At 42.1% G+C, this 18,800-nt stretch overlaps 1 protein-coding gene across 5 annotated transcripts in view; it reads right to left on the reverse strand.

Annotated features, from left to right (window-relative positions):
* cdc42ep4b (CDC42 effector protein (Rho GTPase binding) 4b) overlaps positions 1–18,800 on the reverse strand; it is a 29,700-nt gene that overhangs the window by 8,881 nt on the left and 2,019 nt on the right. The window contains exon 1 of one of the 5 annotated variants that reach the window (XM_063074449.1): positions 9,685–9,909. The exons of 2 other annotated variants lie outside the window; for them this stretch is intronic. The gene's annotated coding sequence lies outside the window, so the exon portion shown is untranslated. 2 more of the 5 variants (XM_063074452.1, XM_063074451.1) reach the window with 2 other exon arrangements.

Here is an 18,800-nt window from a genome sequence, read left to right on the forward strand (position 1 = left end):
CTTACTGTCCAATTTACCTTCCATTATTTTTGAAGGTATCATTTGTGATGCTTTTAAATGAAACTTGCTCTCCAAAATAATTCAATAGTTATCAGGAGGAAAGCAGTCTTAATTGCTAGATCCTTACTCTTCACAAAGGAAAGTAGTTGTGGATAGTCAAGCATCTCAACTCCCAGGTATCAGGATAGTATCCTAGGCCCAACCAATCTGTTGCTTCAGTTACCTGCCTTGAACAGAATAGTTGATATTCAGTTCCCTTTTACAACTCAGTAAAAGGCAGTTCATGCCTGCATGTTGAAAGACCTGGACAATACGCAGACAAGCACTGATAAATTGCAAGAAGGAGTCAACACCACAAAAGGCCAAGCAATGACCATCACCAACTCAGGTCTAACCACATCCCCTTATAAATACCATCACCAAGTACCTGTTCATCAACAATCTAGGTATCATTAATTGAAACTCAAGGACCTGTCAAAAATAAATACAAAGGAGCTTAGAGACCAAAAATTGTGCAGTGAATGATGCACCTTGCATGCAAAACCCTTCACTAATTACAGAGTACAAGTCAGAAATGTGATTTCCAATTGCCTGGTTAAATGCAGCTCCAACCATACAAGAAGCTCAACATCTGGTGGGGGCAGGGGGGTAATGGCCTACTTCAATTTCTATAAACCTGAACAATCACAAATGGATGCCATTATTCAACTGAAGTTAATTGAAAACATTTCCTGCAAGTTGTTCATGATGACGAGGTACATTTCATTGAAGACTTAAGACCATAAGATATAGGAGCAGAAATTCTTCTCAGATACCATTTTCCTGCCTTATCCCCAAAACTTTTGACACTCTTAATAACCAAGAATCTTTAACAACCTCCGCTTCAAATATACCCAATGACATTGGCCTCCACAGCCATCTGTGGCAATGAATTCCACAGATTCACCACTCTCTAGTCAAAGAAATTCCTTATCTGTTCTAAAGAGACATCCTTCTATTCTGAGGCTATGCCCTCTGGTCCTAGACTTCCCCTCTTTAAGAACCATCCTCTCCATAGTCATAGTCATACTTTATTGATCCCAGGGGAAATTGATTTTCGTTACAGTTGCACCATAAATAATTAAATAGTAATAAAACCATAAATAGTTAAATAATCAAACAACAGGAATTTTGCAGATGCTGGAAATTCAAGCAACACACAAAGTTGCTGGTGAACGCAGCAGGCCAGGCAGCATCTCTAGGAAGAGGTACAGTCGACGTTTCGGGCCGAGACCCTTCGTCAGGACTAACTGAAGGAAGAGTTAGAAAGAGATTTGAAAGTGGGAGGGGGAGGGGGAAATCCAAAATGATAGGAGAAGACAGGAGGGGGAGGGATGGAGCCAAGAGCTGGACAGGTGATTGGCAAAGGGGATATGAGAGGATCATGGGACAGGAGGCCCAGGGAGAAAGACGGGGTGGGGGGGACCCAGAGGATGGGCAAGGGGTATAGTCAGAGGGAGAAAAAGGAGAGTGAGAGAAAGAATATGTGTATAAAAATAAATAACGGATCTCCCCCTCCCACTTTCAAATCTCTTTCTAACTCTTCCTTCAGTTAGTCCTGACGAAGGGTCTCGGTCCAAAACGTCGACTGTACCTCTTCCTAGAGATGCTGCCTGGCCTGCTGCGTTCAGCAACTTTGATGTGTGTTGCTAATAGTTAAATAGTAATACGTAAATTATGCCAGGAAATAAGTCCAGGACCAGCTTATTGGCTCAGGGTGTCTGACCCTCCAAGGGAGGAGTTGTAAAGTTTGATGGCCACAGGCAGGAATGACTTCCTATGACGCTCCGTGTTGCATCTCGGTGGAATGAGTCTCTGGCTGAATGTACTCCTGTGCCCAACCAGTACATTATGTAGTGCAGCGGTCCCCAACCACCGGGCCGCAGAGCATGCGCTACCGGGCTGTAAGGAAACGATATGATTTGGCGATACGAGTCAGCTGCACCTTTCCTCATTCCGTCACACCCACTGTTGAGCTTGAACGCACGCGAGGTCATTACCTGCGTGTCATCCATGTCAGCATGGGAAGGAGATCAACTCCTCCAGCTTGCAAATGATGGTGGGATGAAAAGTATGTTTGACATAACATCTCTGCCAGCATTCCGGATCAAGATGTCCCATCACCCCTCGATGGCACCGTCTTGTTGCAGGGAAACAAGCCCAGGGCTCCCATTAATTCCGCAATATTGGTGTGTTGCAATGATTTTATATGTTCATAAAAATGTGCTGTGTGTTTAATATCCAAACGTTACTTCAAATGTTATGATGCTATTGACTTACTTATATAACCATATAACAATTACAGCACAGAAACAGGCAATCTTGGCCCATCTAGTCCATGCCGAACGCTACTCTCACCTAGTCCCACCGACCTGCACACAGCCCATAACCCTCCATTCCTTTCCTGTCCATATACCTATCCAATTTTTCTTTAAATGATAATATCCAACCTGCCTCTACCACTTCTACTGGAAGTTCGTTCAACACTTACTTCAAGCTCCACTGTCCTCCCTGATAACTGACTTATCACCGTATTCATGAGAGGAAAATAGGCGGTGTGTTTAATATTAAATTTGTTAGATAAACCCTTCTAGAAACGAAATTGAGTGTATTAGCCACTTATCACCTATATTCCGGTCGTGATTAACACCCCCCCACCAAACAGAATGGCCAAAACCGATTTGCAGAGAGAAAAAAAAATCGGCAGGTACATGCATGTGCACTGGTGCCTGCACAAGGCTTCATGGCAATTGTAGTCCTTCTCGGGGTAAACACAACGTATTTGACTGCTACTCTTGTCCGTTGGCAACCCCGACCCCCCCCCCCCCCCCCCAGGTCGGCCGGTCCGCAAGAATATTGTCAATATTAAACCGGTCTGCAGTGCAAAAAAGGTTGGGGATCCCTGATGTAGTGGATGGGAGACACATTGTCCAAGATGGCATGCAACTTGGACAGCATCCTCAGTTTAGACACCACTCTCAGAGTCCAGTTCCATCCCCACAACATCACTGGCCTTACGAATGAGTTTGTTGATTCTGTTGGTGTCTGCTACTCTCAGCCTGCTGCCCCAGCACACAACAGCAAACATGATAGCACTGACCACCAGAGACTTGTAGAACATCCTCAACATCGTCCGGCAGATGTTAAAGGACCTCAGTCTCCTTAGGAAATAGAGACGACTCTGACCCTTCTTGTAGACAGCCTCAGTGTTCTTTGACCAGTCCAGTTTATTGTCAATTCGTATCCCCAGGTATTTGTAATCCTCCACCATGTCCACACTGACCCCCTGGATGGAAACAGGGGTTGCCGGTACCTTAGCTCTCCTCAGGTCTACCACCAGCTCCTTAGTCTTTTTCACATTAAGCTGCAGATAATTCTGCTCACACCATGTGACAAAGTTTCCTACCGCAGCCCTGTACTCAGCCTCATCTCCCTTGCTGATGCATCCAACTATGGCAGAGTCATCAGAAAACTTTTGAAGATGACAAGACTCTGTGCAGTAGTTGAAGTCCGAGGTGTAAATGGTGAAGAGAAAGGGAGACAAGACAGTCCCCTGTGGAGCCCCAGTGCTGCTGATCACTCTGTCAGACACACAGTGTTGCAAGCACATGTACTGTGGTCTGCCAGTCAGGTAATCAAGAATCCATGATACCAGGGAAACATCCACCTGCATCGCTGTCAGCTTCTCCCCGAGCAGAGCAGGGTGGATGGTGTTAAACGCACTGGAGAAGTCAAAAAACATGACCCTCACAGTGCTCGCTGGCTTGTCCAGGTGGGCGTAGACACGGTTCAGCAGGTAGACGATAGCATCCTCAAGTCCTAGTCGGGGCTGGTAGGCGAACTGGAGGGGATCTAAGTGTGGCCTGACCACAGGCCGGAGAAGCTCCAGAACAAGTCTCTCCAGAGTCTTCATGATGTGGGATGTCAACGTCACCGGTCTGTAGTCATTGAGGCTGCTGGGGCACGGCATCTTCAGCACAGGGACGAGGCCGGACTTCTTCCACAGCACAGGAACCCTCCAGAGCCTCAGGCTCAGGCTGAAGACATGGCGAAGTACTCCACATAGCTGAGGGGCACAGGATTTGAGCACCCTGGTAGTGACACCATCCGGTCCTGCAGCCTTGCTCGGGTTGAGACGTTTCAGCTGTCTTCTCACCTGTTCAGCTGTGAAGCCCACCGTGGTGGTTTTGTGTGGGAAAGGGGTATAGTCATGAGAGCAGGGTGGGGGACTGTGAGGAGGGGTAGGAAGGGAGAGTGGAATATGTGTTGGTTGGGGACCAACAGATGACTCACGTGGGGGATGGGCAGGGACCACAATGTCAAATCTGTTAAAGAACAGGTTAAGTTCGTTGGCCCTGTCCACACTGCCTTCAGCTCCTCTGTTGCTAGTTTGCCGGAACCCAGTGATGGTCCTCATCCCACTCCAGACCTCTCTCATGTTGTTCTGCTGGAGTTTCCACTCAAGCTTCCTCCTGTACCTGTCTTTAGCCTCCCTGATCCTGGCTTTCAGGTCCCTCTGTATTGCCCTCAGCTCCTCCCTATTTCCATCTTTAAACGACCTCTTTTTAGCATTCAGGATGTCCTTAATGTCCTTTGTTACCCATGGCTTGTTATTTGAATAACAAAGGACAGTTGTTGTCGGAACATTACAGTCCACACAGAAGTTGATGTAATCAGTGATGCACTCTGTGAGCCCATCAATATCCTCTCCATGTGGCTCACAGAGTGCCTGCCAGTCTGTCACCTCAAAACAACCCTGGAGCGCCTCATAAACCTCCTCCGACCATTTCCTCACTGTCCTCGAGGTTGCAGGTTTACTCTTCACCAGAGGCACGTAGCAGGGTTTTAGATGCACCAGGTTGTGATCTGACCTTCCCAATGGGGGTGGGGGGGGGAGGGGAGAAGAGCTGTATGCATCCTTATCGTTAACGTACACCAAATCCAGAGTCCTCTCCCCTCTGGTTGTACAGCTCACATACTGCGTGAAGTTGGGCAGTGTTCTAGCCATGGTAACATGGTTGAAGTCAACCGAGATGGTAATGAGGGCACTCGGGTGCTGGGTTTTCAATACATGGTTTTTCAATATTCCATACGTTTCAATGAGGTCCCCTCAAATACTCCTCATATGCTAACACTTTCATTCACGGCATCATTCTCATGAACCTCCTCTGGACCCTCTCCAATTCAGGCACATCCTTTCTTTGATAACGAGCCCAAAACTGCTCACAATACTCCAAGTGCAGTCTGACCAATGCCTTATAAAGCCTCAACATTACATCCTTGCATTTATATTCTGACAGTGCATTTGCCTTCCTTACCACTGACTCAACCTACAAGTTAATGTTTAGGGAATTCTGCACTAGGACTCCCAAGTCCCTTTGCACCTCTGAATTTTCTTCTTGTTTAGAAAAGTCTATGTCTTTATTCCTTCTACCGAAGTACATGACCATACACTTACCGACATTTTCTTCATTTGTCACTTCTTTGCCCATTGCCCTAATCTGTCCAAGTCCTTCTGCTGACTCCCTGATTCCTCAGCACCACCTGCCCCACCACTTAACAAGTGGTTTACAAGGACAGCTGTATTTACGAATGTTACAATGTTAATCTGTTATGAGTTCAATTATTATGATTTAACTATCTAGAGCAGGGGTTCCCAACCTGTTTTATGCTATGAACCAATACCATTAAGCAAGAGGTTCATGGACCTCAGGTTGGGAATCCTTGATCCAGAAGCACAAGTTCCAAGATGATTTTCACTTAAAGAAACTAATTTGAGGATGTCTTGTTTACAGATAGCTTCTGTAGATGGGCTAGGATTTTCAACACAGTAGAAGCAACCAGATACAAGACCACTGAAATAAATCCTGAAATTCATTTTGTGAAATCAAGTGGCCTCAATATGTTTCCAATGCATGGTCTGTTTCATTAACAGGAACCAATGTCCACCACGTTTTCTTTCTGGATCAATTAATTAATGCTACAGCCCTCTGTCCTAAATGTTGCAATAGATAATGGACTAGTTTCGACATTTTACAGTATGTATATAAATTTACAGGCTTTCATTTTATTGTAAAAATCACTGAACGCTTATTTGCACTTTTACTTTCTATTTATAGAATTGTTTGCACAAAATATAGAGGGAACACATTCCATACTTCAAATGAACCACTTAACCACATTCAACGTCGGGAAGAGAGATCCTACCAATTTTTTAATATATATATATTGCTAACTTAGAATTTGAAAAGCAATTAGAAAATCGTGACAATGCTGTGAAAAACTCTTGACAAATATTTAGCAGCATATGCCTCAAATTTCACAGAAATTGGACAAACCAAACTTAGGCCCACTCCAGCTCAGAACCTTGTTAGAGAATAAAACAAAACGCAAGCCAATTTACTGCACAAGATAAACTGCTACAAATACAATTCCTTAGAACACATGCATGTTTTTCATGATGATTTCTCTTGCCTCATTATTACACAAAAAGTACTGGAGGAACTCAGGTCAGGAAGCATCTACGAAAATGAACAAACAGGACTGAAACCCTTCTTCAGGACTGAAAAAGGGGAAGATGCCAGAATAAAAAGGTGGGGGAGGGGTAAGGAGAACAAGCTAGAAGGGGATAGGTGAAGCCTACTGGGTGGGAAAGGCAAAGGCCAAGGCCTGGAGAAGAAGGAATCTGATGGAAGAGCATTGTGGACCAGGGGAGAAAGGGGAGAAGGTGAGGAGAAGAGGTAAGAGAACAGAGTGGAGAATAGGAGAGAGAAGGAGGGGGGAATTTTTGTTTACCAGGAGGAGAAACTAATATTCATACTGTCATTTGGAGGCTACATGGATGGAATATGAGGTATTGCTCCTCCACCCCGAGAGTGGCCTTATCATGGCAAAAAGAGGAGGCTATGGACTGATATGTCGGAACAGCAATGGAAATAGGAATTAAAATGGTTGGCCACTGGGTAATTCCACTTTTGGTGGATGGAGCGGAGGTACTTGACAAATTGACATCCAGTCTCACCATTGTAGAGGAGGCTACATCGGGAGCACTGGATACGATAGACAACCCCAACAGATTTGCTGAAGCGTTACCTCAGCTAGGAGGACTGTTTGGGGCCCTGAATGGAGGCAAGCGAGGTAGATGGGAAAGTATAGCATATATGTCACTTGCAGGGATAACTACAACTGAATATGTGCCAAGGGAATCATGGAGGGAGTGATCCCTGTAGAAAGTGGAGTGCAAGTGGTAAAGATGTGTTTGTGGTAGGATCCTGCTGAAGATGGCAGAAGTTGTGCAGAATGATGTGGAGCCTTGTTGGAGGAAGGTGAGGATAGGAGGAACTTTCTCTGTAAGGTAACAGGAAGATGGGGTGAGTGCAGATGTCTGGGAAATGGAGGAAATGCAGGTGACGGCAGCGTTAATGGTGGAGGAAAGGAAACCCCATTCTTTGAAAGGGGAGGACGACGACATCTCTGATGTCCTGGAAAGGAAAGCCTCATCCTGGGAACAGATGGGGATAGAGATGAGGGAACTGATGATTCAAATGTCACAAGTGCTGCTACTAACCTGCCTCCCACTCCAATGTAATTTAGATCCTAATCTCCCAATGTATACAGGTTTTCTAATTCTATTTTAGCCAATTACTACCATCTATGCTCTCCAGTTCCATTGGCAGAAGAGTCAGCAAACCGTTCTTTCTTTAAAAACTGTTTATCACTCTCAGATTTCCTCTTAACAAAACAGGATTGCTACAAATTGACAATGTTATCAAATTTCATTGCTATAAGAATCCTGTAACAATAATGGACAACAATGTGTTAACTGCAGTGTCATATGAGCCATTTTTGCAAAACCAGCAATGAATATATTTTGTCTCACAACTTATTGGCTTTATTTAAGTGAGGGATGCACTCACTTTTCAGTTGGACTCAAAACACAAATCAGAACACATAAGTTTCTCACAACCCATATAGAACAGAACAGAACAGTAGAAAACAGGAACAAGCCTTTCGGACCACTATGTCTACAGTGAATATCAACACAAGAAAACCTACAGATGCAGGAAATCCAAGCAACACATAGAAAATGCTGGAGGAACTAAGCAGGCCAGGCAGCATCAATAGAAAAGCATACAGTCTATGTTTCGGGCCAAAACCCTTTGACAATGACAATGATGTTAATCTATAACTATTCTTATTTACCAACACGTGGTCCATTTCTCTCTGTCCTTTGCCTGTTTGTGTGTTGAAATGCCTCCAAAATTTTCTATCTGCATTTATCACTTGCATTCAAGAAACCCATCAGAGTGTAATAAAAACTTAACTCACACATTTTAAAACTTTTCCCCTTTTCAACATTAGCCTATGCCCCCTAGTATTTGATATTTCAACCCAGGGAATAAATCTGACTAACAACTGAATATATCCAGAGGCCTCTAATGCTCAAGACAAAATCTAAGTGTGTCAAACCTCTCTTTACAGCTTATACATATTAATCCAGGCAAATTCCTGGAAAACCACTTCTGGCCACAGACCTCCAGTCAGAGTAACACCCCCTCCACTACCACTCCCAGTCTATGACCAAGTCAATTCTGGATCAGATTTAATAACTCACTATGGATCTCATGCAAATTGATCTTACAGAATGGCCAAAGAGGGACATTGTCAAATTCTTTACTTAAATCCATGTAAACACTATTAATTGTTCTGTGGTTATCTTTGTCATATCCTGAAAACAATCAAATTTGAGTGACAAGATCCCCTCCCCCGCAAAAAGCATGCCGATTATCCCTTACAAGTCCATGTTTTTCTAAATGACAGGATTTACTGGCATTAAGAAATTATTTTCTAATAATTTGTCAAGCATTTGATGCAAGGCACTGAGACGCACATTAGTCACAGGGATGAAAATACACTAGGAAAATGCTCACTTTCATTTTCCTTTACCTTCTACAACACGCTGGCGTTCTATTCAAATACGGTTACAACTCGCTCCCAAACGTTTTCGTATTTACCTTCTGTCATGGCGGCAAGTGAATATGTGATTCAGCCGAGAAACGTTCAATCTACCAGGAAACAACTTCAAACTCCACTTCAACTTTCTTAATTATGCCACGATAATATTGTTTATGATTCCCATTACATTTTCCAACTGATTCGTTCTTTCTGATCCCTTCGCTTTCAGCTCCGATCGAAAAACTGCGTCAAACTCAAAATTTCCATGGCGTGGTGACAACTCAAAAGCCAAGTTAATCTGCAGCACCGCAATTCTTACCTGCAAGGATGGTGGGGGCAGGTCATGGTAGGCTGACACAAAAAAAACACATACTGGGGAAAAACTAAGGAATAAAATAAAGCTGAGCACTGCGGAGAATAGGCTCCAAGCTCGCCTCAATATCCAGACAGGGGCGACAAACTACCGAATTGCCCAGTAATCGCCCAGCACACGCCTTAACCAAGCATGAGCCGTGACATCATGCGGAGTGCACAGTCCTCGGACTAAACTCATAAGTTACTATTGCACGAAAATCCGAAGTTTCCAAAGACGATCAAATTTAAAGTATAACAAATTTAAATTCCAAATCCAGTCAACGGCAATAACATCCCTAAAGATTGTATTTCAGATATTTGGTTCTGGAATAATACCTTGATTCGCTTCGGTTCCTTCCTTCCTCGGGTTTATTTTCGATAAGTTAAAAAAAAGCTAATACCAAGATTCTGGGAAAAAAAATATAGAACCTCGATTATCGAAATCGTGCTAAATTTTTGCTTTTACAGTGCTTGATTCACAGGACTTCTTCGCGAGCGTCTTCCAGTAGACTTCGTCCGGCAGAACCCCCAACAGTCTGGGATAGGTGGCGTAGTGCGAGCCAGTCAGAACCACATCTCCGCCCCTTTAACTCGCATCTAATCCACGTGGAAAATTGCATTCTCAATTAACGTAATGATGAGGCAGTGTAACTGGCCAATTTCAAAGAACGCGAAATGATATAGTGTTTTCATGTTTTGCAGAGATGAAGCGATTGTAAAACAGGATAGGACACTAAATCTCAAGATGGATGTAGAATGTCCTATTGTAATACTGTCTCCGTGTCCTGACTACATCTTGTTTGAATCACTTTATCACGAAAGCTCAGACCAGATTCCCAAAGCTCTCAACTCATTCCTTAACATCTATTTGTACAAATTCAACACACAACATATAAATTCTTCTTTCACAGTCAAAATAAAAGCAGTTTTTAATGTTAAAAGAGTTTGTATGTGAAGCTAATTCTCTAATGTTTATTCTATGTCTCTACATTCCAGTCTGGCAACTATCATGTCAAACATCATCTATGGAAACAGAAACTCAGTTCAATTTTCGGCACAGGACCCTGAGGAAAAGTGAATTAGTTTCAGTTGCAGGGCAGGAATGGTTTTTTAAAAAAAAGACAAGAACAAACTGCTGGTGGAACACAGCAGATCTGAAGAGTCAGGATGAAGGATCTTGAAATGTAGACCATCCATTTCCTTCTACAGTTGCTGCCTGACCCAAGTTCCTCTAGCAGTTTTTTTTGTTGTTTAGATTCCAGCATCTGCAAACTCATGTCCCTATCACACAGTTGGATCTCGCTCTGTAAGGGGTATCCCCTTATTTGACCCTTCACTTCCTGAACTTCTCTGCAACTAAAACTTACTTTTGACAAAAGATCTTAGACCTGAAACATGAACTATTTCCAACCCCTCCCCCCCCCAGAGACCTCCAGCCCTGTTTCTGACATTTCCTGTTTTGATTTCAGATTTCAATAATCTCTGTCACAGAATACAGCACAGAAATAAACCATTTGGCTCAACTTGCCAATGTCTAAAAGATGCTATCTAAACTAGACCCATTTGTCTGCATTTAGCCCATAACCTAAACCTTTTTAAAAATCCAGGTACCCTTCCAAATTTATTTTCAATGTTATTATACCTGTTTCCGGACTGAGGCTCCTTCTTGATTTAAAGCCACCATTATCATCCTAGTACTCAAAATAAGAAAGATAATGCACTGTAATAACTACCATCCCAGTGGTCTTAACTTCAACCACTGTGAAATGCCTTGAGAAGCTGGACACAGCACACATCTATTCCAGCTTTCCAGACACTTTCGACCCACTGCATTTTGCCTACCGCTGAAACAGGGCTATGGTGATCACCATCTCCCTGGCCCTACATTCATTTCTGGAGCAAGTGGACAGTAAAGACATTTAAGTCAGACCATTGTTTATTGACTACAGTTCTGGCTTCAATACTAATATGCTAAGCAAACTCCTCACCAAACTCCAGACCCTGGGAATTTATGCCTCCCTCTGCAACTGGATCCTTGAATTTCTGACCAACACACCACAATCAGTAAGGCTAGGCAGCAAAACCTCAGCCACAATTATCCTAGTGCTCCATAAGGTTGCATCCTTAATCTCCTATTCTACTCCATGTATACTTATGACTGCATGGCCAGAATCTGCTCTAACTCCATCTACAATTTTGCAGATGATACCACTGTAGTGGATCACATCTCATAATGATGAGTAGGAATACGGGAAAGGTTGGTGTCATGACAACAACCTTTCCCTCAATGTCAATAAAAGAGCTGGTCATTGACTTCAGAAAGTCACATGCTCATGTCTACATCAACCTTGTGAGAGTTTCAAGTTCCTAGGCATGAACAGGTTCATTCATGTTGATGTCACAGCCAAGAAAGCTTACCAATGCTCCTACTTTTCCAGGAGGCTAAAGAAATTCTGTATGCCCCCATTAACTTACCAATTTTTACCGAAGCACCACAGGAAGCATACTGACTGGATGAATAATGGCTTGGTGCACTAACTGCTTTGCATGTGATAAGAAACTGTAGAGAGTTGTCGACACAGCTCAGCACATCACAAAAAACAGCTTCCCCCCTATGGACCATCTGTACTTCTCGCTGTCTCAGTAAGACAGCCAACATAATGAAAGGCACTACTCACTCGAGACATTCTTCGCCCTTGTTCCATTGAGCAGAAGATGCAAAAACCTGAAAGCATGTGCCACACAGCTCAAGGACAGCTTCTTTTCACTGTTATCATACTCTTGAATGGACCTCTTGAACAATAAGAATGGCCTCCTGGCTTCACAATCTGCTTCGTTGTGATATTGCACTTCATCGCTCATCTGCACTGCACTCCTTTGGTAGCTTACTTTTGCATTGCCATTGTTTTACCTTAATGTACCGTGTCATGATTTGATCTGTATAAACAATGTGCAAGACAAGTTTTTCACTTTCTTTGCACATGTGACAATAATAAAAAAAGCAAACCAATGCATTGATCCAAACACGAGGAAATCTGCAGATGCTGGAAATTCAAGCAATACACATAAAAAAATGCTGGTGAACGCTGCAGGCCAGGCAGCATCTATAGGAAGATTCGAAACGTTGACTGTACCTCTTCCTATAGATGCTGCCTGACCTGCTGCGTTCACCAGCATTTTTTTTTATATATGTGTGTTGTTCCAATGCATTGACCACTTCCTGAAGCAGCTCATTTATATTTACACCATCTTTTGCGTGAATTTTTAAAAAACATTTTTGTAACTTTTGCTTAACCATGCATGATGCTAATAAATATTTAATGAATTTGATAAAGCCTGTTCTGAATATATCCCATAATCACATATATTAAAATAAAAAAAAACATAGCTTGTTACACCATCATCCAGGGCAAGCAAAAAAAATTAAAATACAATGCTAAAATTAGTTTGACAAAAAATAATCGACAGATGCAAAAAAAAATTGTGAGCCCTTTGCAATTACCTGGTTTTATGCATTAATTACTCATACAATGCAGTCTGATCTCCATCTAAGTCACCATAATAGACAAACACAATCTGTCTGAACTATAACACACAAAACAATTGTACTTTTCACATCTTTATTGAACATATTCTTTAATCATTCACAATCCAGGCTTGAAAATGTATGTGAATCCTTGTAAATACTGGTTTACAAGGGTTTACCTGTAATAATCCTTCAGTAGCAATAACCTCCACCAAATGTTTACTGTAGCTGTGTAGACTTGCACAGCAGTGGGGAGGAATTTCATACCATTCCTTAAACAAAACTGTTTCCCATCAATACTTCTGGGATACTGTGCACGAACAGCCCTCTTTAGGTCATGCCACAGCATCTCAGTTGGGTTAAAGCCTGAACTATGACTTGGCCTTTCCAAAACACGAATTTTCCTCTTTTAAAACCATTCTGATGTTGATTTACTCTTGTGTTTTGCATCATCTAACTTCTAGTAAGCTTCAGGTGACTGACTGCTACCCTGGCATTCTCCTGTAAAATACCTTGATACAATTTTGAATTCATTGTTCCCTCAACAATTGCAAGCTGGCCAGGCACTGTCTCAGAAATGTGGAACATCTAGATGGTCTTTTGCAAACTTGACACGTGCAGCAATTTTTTTTTGGAGAGCAGTGGTTTCATCCATGGTGTCCTGCCATGAACACCATCCTTGTTCAGTGTTTTTCTTATAGTGGACACATGAACAGAGACTTTAGAAGTTCTAGAGATTTCTGTACATCTTTTGCTGTTATTCATGAGTTCTTTTTCACCTCCTTCAGCATTGCACACTGTGCTCTTGCTGCAGGATGCCTACTCCTAGGGCGAGTACTAAATTTCCTCCATTTGCAGACAATTTCTCTTACTGTGGACTGATGAACACTCAAGTCTTTAGAAGGAATTACCCCTGAGGTTCACATACTTTTTTTGAACCTAGACTTTGATTGTTTAAATGGTGTATTCAGTATTAATGAGAAGTACGATTGTTTGTGTGTTATTAATTTAGACAGATTGTGTTTGTCTTAGACTTAGATGACCATCAGATCACATTTTATGAATAATGCAGAAAACGAGGTAATTGCAAAGGATTCACAAATTTTTTCTTGCAACTGTTCATCAGTTAGGTAATAATTTCATGAACAAACAATCTGCAAGCAATGAACACGCTTGTCTTTTCATAACACAAATGAGAATCCTGGTCCAAATGCACACCTTGCAGTATATTTAATTTTAGTAGGAAAAGTTAACACTACTTCATCCATCCCCTTAAAAGTTAACACAAATCTAAAATAAGATTTGTTTTTTGCAGAAATAACCACTTGACGTTTTAAAAAATTAATTCCCATATATACTTTAAAAATGGTATTTATTACCAACACTATCAACCCTACTTTGTTGTTTGCCCCTCAACAAAGTGAACTTAACTAGAGAGTATACTAAATGACAAACATACAGCAGCAACATCTTCCACTAATAGCAGGGTAATTTCTCCAGAAATGCAGATAAGAAGATGTCTATAGTCTCAAATAAAACCTACAGCGGTGTTCTGAGAATTTCCAGTCATCTCCACTGCCTGGCTAGAGCTTTTAGATCATTTTCAGCCTTTAAAGAAAAACACTAAAATGTTATGTGGACAATTTAAAGGCATCCGTTAGTCTTGCGAGACCATGGATCTGCACCTGGAAAGTCTTCACTCTCCAGGGCACAGGCCTGGGCAAGGTTGTATGGAAGACGGGCAGTTGCCCATGCTGCAAATCTCCCCTCTCCACGACACCGATGTTGTCCAAGGGAAGGGCATTAGCACCCATACAGCTTGGCACCAGTGTTGTCGCAGAGTACTGTGTGATTAAGTGCCTTGCTCAAGGACACAACACGCTGTCTCGGCTGAGGCTCGAACTCACGACCTTCAGATCACTAGTCAAACATCTTAACCACTTGGCCACGTGCCCACAAGTGGACAATACAAGTGGAAATATTACGAGTCTAACCCTAAAATTGTTTAAGCTATCATAAAAAAGACAAATTAAGGAATTGTTCACTTGTACCTTCATGTCTGTTCTGCTAATTAACATGATCTTGGCTAATCTGAATGTATTCTCTATCTCTACACTTTATCCTTTTCTACCCTTTTAACTTCTTACCTCTTCATTGCCTAAAATATTCAAAATCTCTGCTTTTACCCTCTGAGGAAGGGGATTTCCAAAGAATTTATGAAACTTGGAGAAAAAAAATCTCAGCACTAAAAGAATTACTTTGGGAAAGTGACCCTAGTTCAAAATTCCCTCAAGCAGAAACACATTTTATCTGCTTCCGCATTAAATAAGCTATGCATTTAATTAAATAGGAATAACAGCTGTTTTTCGGGCCGAAAACCTTTATCAGGACTTTGTCTGATAAAGGGTCTTGGCCCAAGACATCAATTATTTACTCCCTGCCATACATGTTGCTTGATTTGTTGAGTTCCTGCAGTATTGTCTGTTTTACTCTAGATATCCAGTATCTACAGAATCTCATGTCCATTTTCTTTAAGTTTGTGAGACTGCTTGCCTGATATCCATAAATGCATCAACAGAAATATCTTCCAATTCAAACATAAATGGTCCAAAGCTGTTGTTTTGGTTAAAAAAAAGTACCCAACTAGTTCATGATTGCTCATGGCATTTAACTAATAGTTTGCCTGTACACCATCTTATAGACCCTAACATATATCTACCTATACTTATCTTAAACCAAAAGTCTCACCTTTGGCAACTCAAAATTCTGGAGGAACTCAGCAGGCCAGACAGCATTTAAGAAGAGAAATATACCGTCGATATTTAGGCACAAACCCTTCATCAGGACTAGAAAGTAAGGAAGAAGCCAGAATAAGGTGGTGGGTGAGGGGGAAGATTGGGGGAATGAAGTGAGAAACTGGGAGGTGATAGGTTAAAGAGGTAAAGGAGAAAGAATGTGATGGGAGGGGGGCCACAGGAGAAGGGGCACCAGAGGGAGGTGATAGGCAGTTGAGAAGAGAAAGGGTAAGAGGGGAGCCAGAATGGGGAAATTACCATAAGTTAAAGAACTTGATGTTCATGCCATCAGGTTGGAGGCTGTCCATAAAAAATATGAAGTGCTGCTCCTTCAACCTAATGGTGGCCTTGTGGCAGTAGAAGAGGCCATGCACCAATGTGTCAGAATGGGAATAGGATGCAGAATTAAAATGGATGACCACCAGGAAAATCCACCTTTTGTGATGAACTGAGTGAAGGCGCTCGACAAAGTGATCCCCAATCTATGTCAGGTCTTACCAACGTAAGGAGAGGCCACACCAGGAGCACTGGAGCACAGTAGACAACCCTGACAGACTTGCAGGTGCAGACTGCTTGGGGCCTTGAATGGTGGTGAGGGAGGAGGTAATAGGGATAGGTACAGCACTTATGGCACAGGGTGCCACGTAGCGTAGTGGTTAGCGCAATGCTATTTTGGCTTGGGGCAATTCCAATGTCCTCCGTAGTAAGGTTTTTATGTCCTTCCCATGTGAGCATGTGTTTCTTCAGGGTATTCTTGTTTCTTCCCACAGTCCAGAAGTATCACCAGTTAGTAGGTTAATTGTCATTGTAAATTGTCCTGTGATTTGGCTAAGGTTAAATCAGTAGGTTTATGGGTGGCATGGCTCAGTGGGCAACAAGAGCCTGTTCCACACTGTATATCTCAATAAATAAAAATAAAAGTGTCCCACTTTCAGGGATAATTGCCAGGAAGGAGCTCTGCAGGAAGGGATGATTTGACAAGGAAGTTGTATCAAGAGCGATCCCTGTGGAAAGCGGAGGGTGTGGGGATGGAGGAAGGAAGGGGTTGTGGGAAGGGGACAAAACGATATGTTTAGTAGTGGCAGGATTCCATTTAAGATGGTGGAAGATACGAGAATGATGTGCTGGATGGGGAGGCTCGTGGGATGGTTGGTAAGGACAAGCAGAACTCTATCCTGTTATGACAGAAGATGAGGGGGCAGTGGATGTCTGAAAAAAATGGAGGAGATGTGGGTGAGGGAAGCTTCAATGGAAGAGGAAGAAAACCCAAGTGTTTTGAAGGAGGATATCTCAGATGCTCTGGAATGGAAAGCCCCATTCTGAGGACAGATGTGGCAGAGACAGAAGAACTACGAGAAGGCAATGACATTTTTTAAAGTGATACAGTGGGAAATGCCATAGTCAATATAGCTGTGAGTCAGTAGATTTATGAAGATATCAGTTGACAGTCTGTCTCCAGAGATAGAGAAAGGGAGATTGAGAAAAGGGAGGGAGAGAGATGTATGGATGGACCAAGTAAATTTGAGGGCAGTGTAGAAGGGTGGAAATTGCAGGCAAAGTTGATGAAATTGACATGTGGGTGCACCAAGCAATATTGATGCAGTCATCAGTGTAGTGCAGAAAGAGCTGAGCAGTGTTGCCAATACAGGCTTGGAACATGGGTTGTCCATGGGCCCATAGCTACATCTTCAGTTTGGAGAAAGTGGTAGCAGCCAAAAGATTGAGGGTGAGGACCAACACTAACAAACGGAGGAGGGTGGTGGTGGAGGTGAACTGGTTATGTCAGCTGTCTAAAAAATGGAGAACTTTAAGGCCTTCCAGTTGGGAGTAAAATTCAGGTTTGTTTTTTTAATATATAAAATTCATTTTTGATTATCCCAGTTGCTTCCAAGCATCCTTTTATTCTACCGTCTGAAGTGAAGTTAATCAAAATTTTTGATTTCTAAATCCTAATTGGGAACATGTCCCACTCACCCAACTTCCTTGTAATTGTTACCCATACTAGTTCCCATCAAGTACTTAACTCACTAAAATTTTCATCTTTTTTCAAATTTCTCCATGATCTGGTCCCCATCTCTTCAGCTGACATAAACTGGAACATGTTTAAACAAAAGGAACTTTATTCATAACAATTTACAAGAATAAACCAATTCTTTCCATTCATAATCAATGCTTTCTGTACTGTTCTATTATGTTCATGCACATCAATAGCCCTGCTGCCACTCATGCCGCATTGGATGACTTGAACTCCATGATATTACTTCGAACGCCACTCTTCAATTAACAACTGACTCAAACTACTGGAATTCCTTCCCTTGAAGATGTTCCTAAATACCACTCCCTTTGACCAAGCTATTGGTCACCTGACCAAACATCACACTGAGAACAATGTTTGAGAATGCTGTGAAATACCTTGGTAGCTTATGCTATATTAAAACATAAATGAAGAAATGCAAATTGTTTATGCAGTGCGAACTCAGTCTGGAGAATGCCCAGATGGAAGCTGGTGAAGTGCAAATTAGCCTTGATAATGGCGAGAATGAGGATGTCATAATGGAAGAAGTTAGCATATAAACTGGTGATTAGGGGAAGGTAGGTGTTAATGAAAGATTTTTAAATTTGTAAGGACATAGGTGCACAGCAAAACTTTGAATTCTGCAAGATGGGTAAAGATAGGCAACACACACAAAATGCTGGAGGAACTCAGCAGGCCTGGCAGCATCTATGGAAAAAAGTACAGTTGACATTTTGGGCCAAGACTCTTCGAGTGGGTTGAGCTAACAATCAAGTCTAGGTCCTTTATCACAGCAGAGACATGTTGTAAGTATTTATGCATCACAACTTGAATCCTTATTGCTAAAGACAAAAACAGACTGAGGGATTTGCAACTGCACTCTTGAAACTGATAAAAATTGAAACACACAGCAGATTAAGACTGCTTCACCTACCATTGAAGAGAAGTTATTATTTTTCATTTGCAAATTGAGATTCACTAAGTATTTAAAAAATATATTAACAGACAAGAATACTTAAACCCTTTGTTCTTGGTGTCACATATTGTCATTCCGGATTATTAACATATCAATAATTTTGGTTGCATGTTATCAACAAATCTGAAGGTTAAAATATAC

This window comes from Mobula hypostoma, chromosome 22, assembly GCF_963921235.1.
Source record: "Mobula hypostoma chromosome 22, sMobHyp1.1, whole genome shotgun sequence".
Lineage (NCBI taxonomy): Eukaryota > Metazoa > Chordata > Chondrichthyes > Myliobatiformes > Myliobatidae > Mobula > Mobula hypostoma.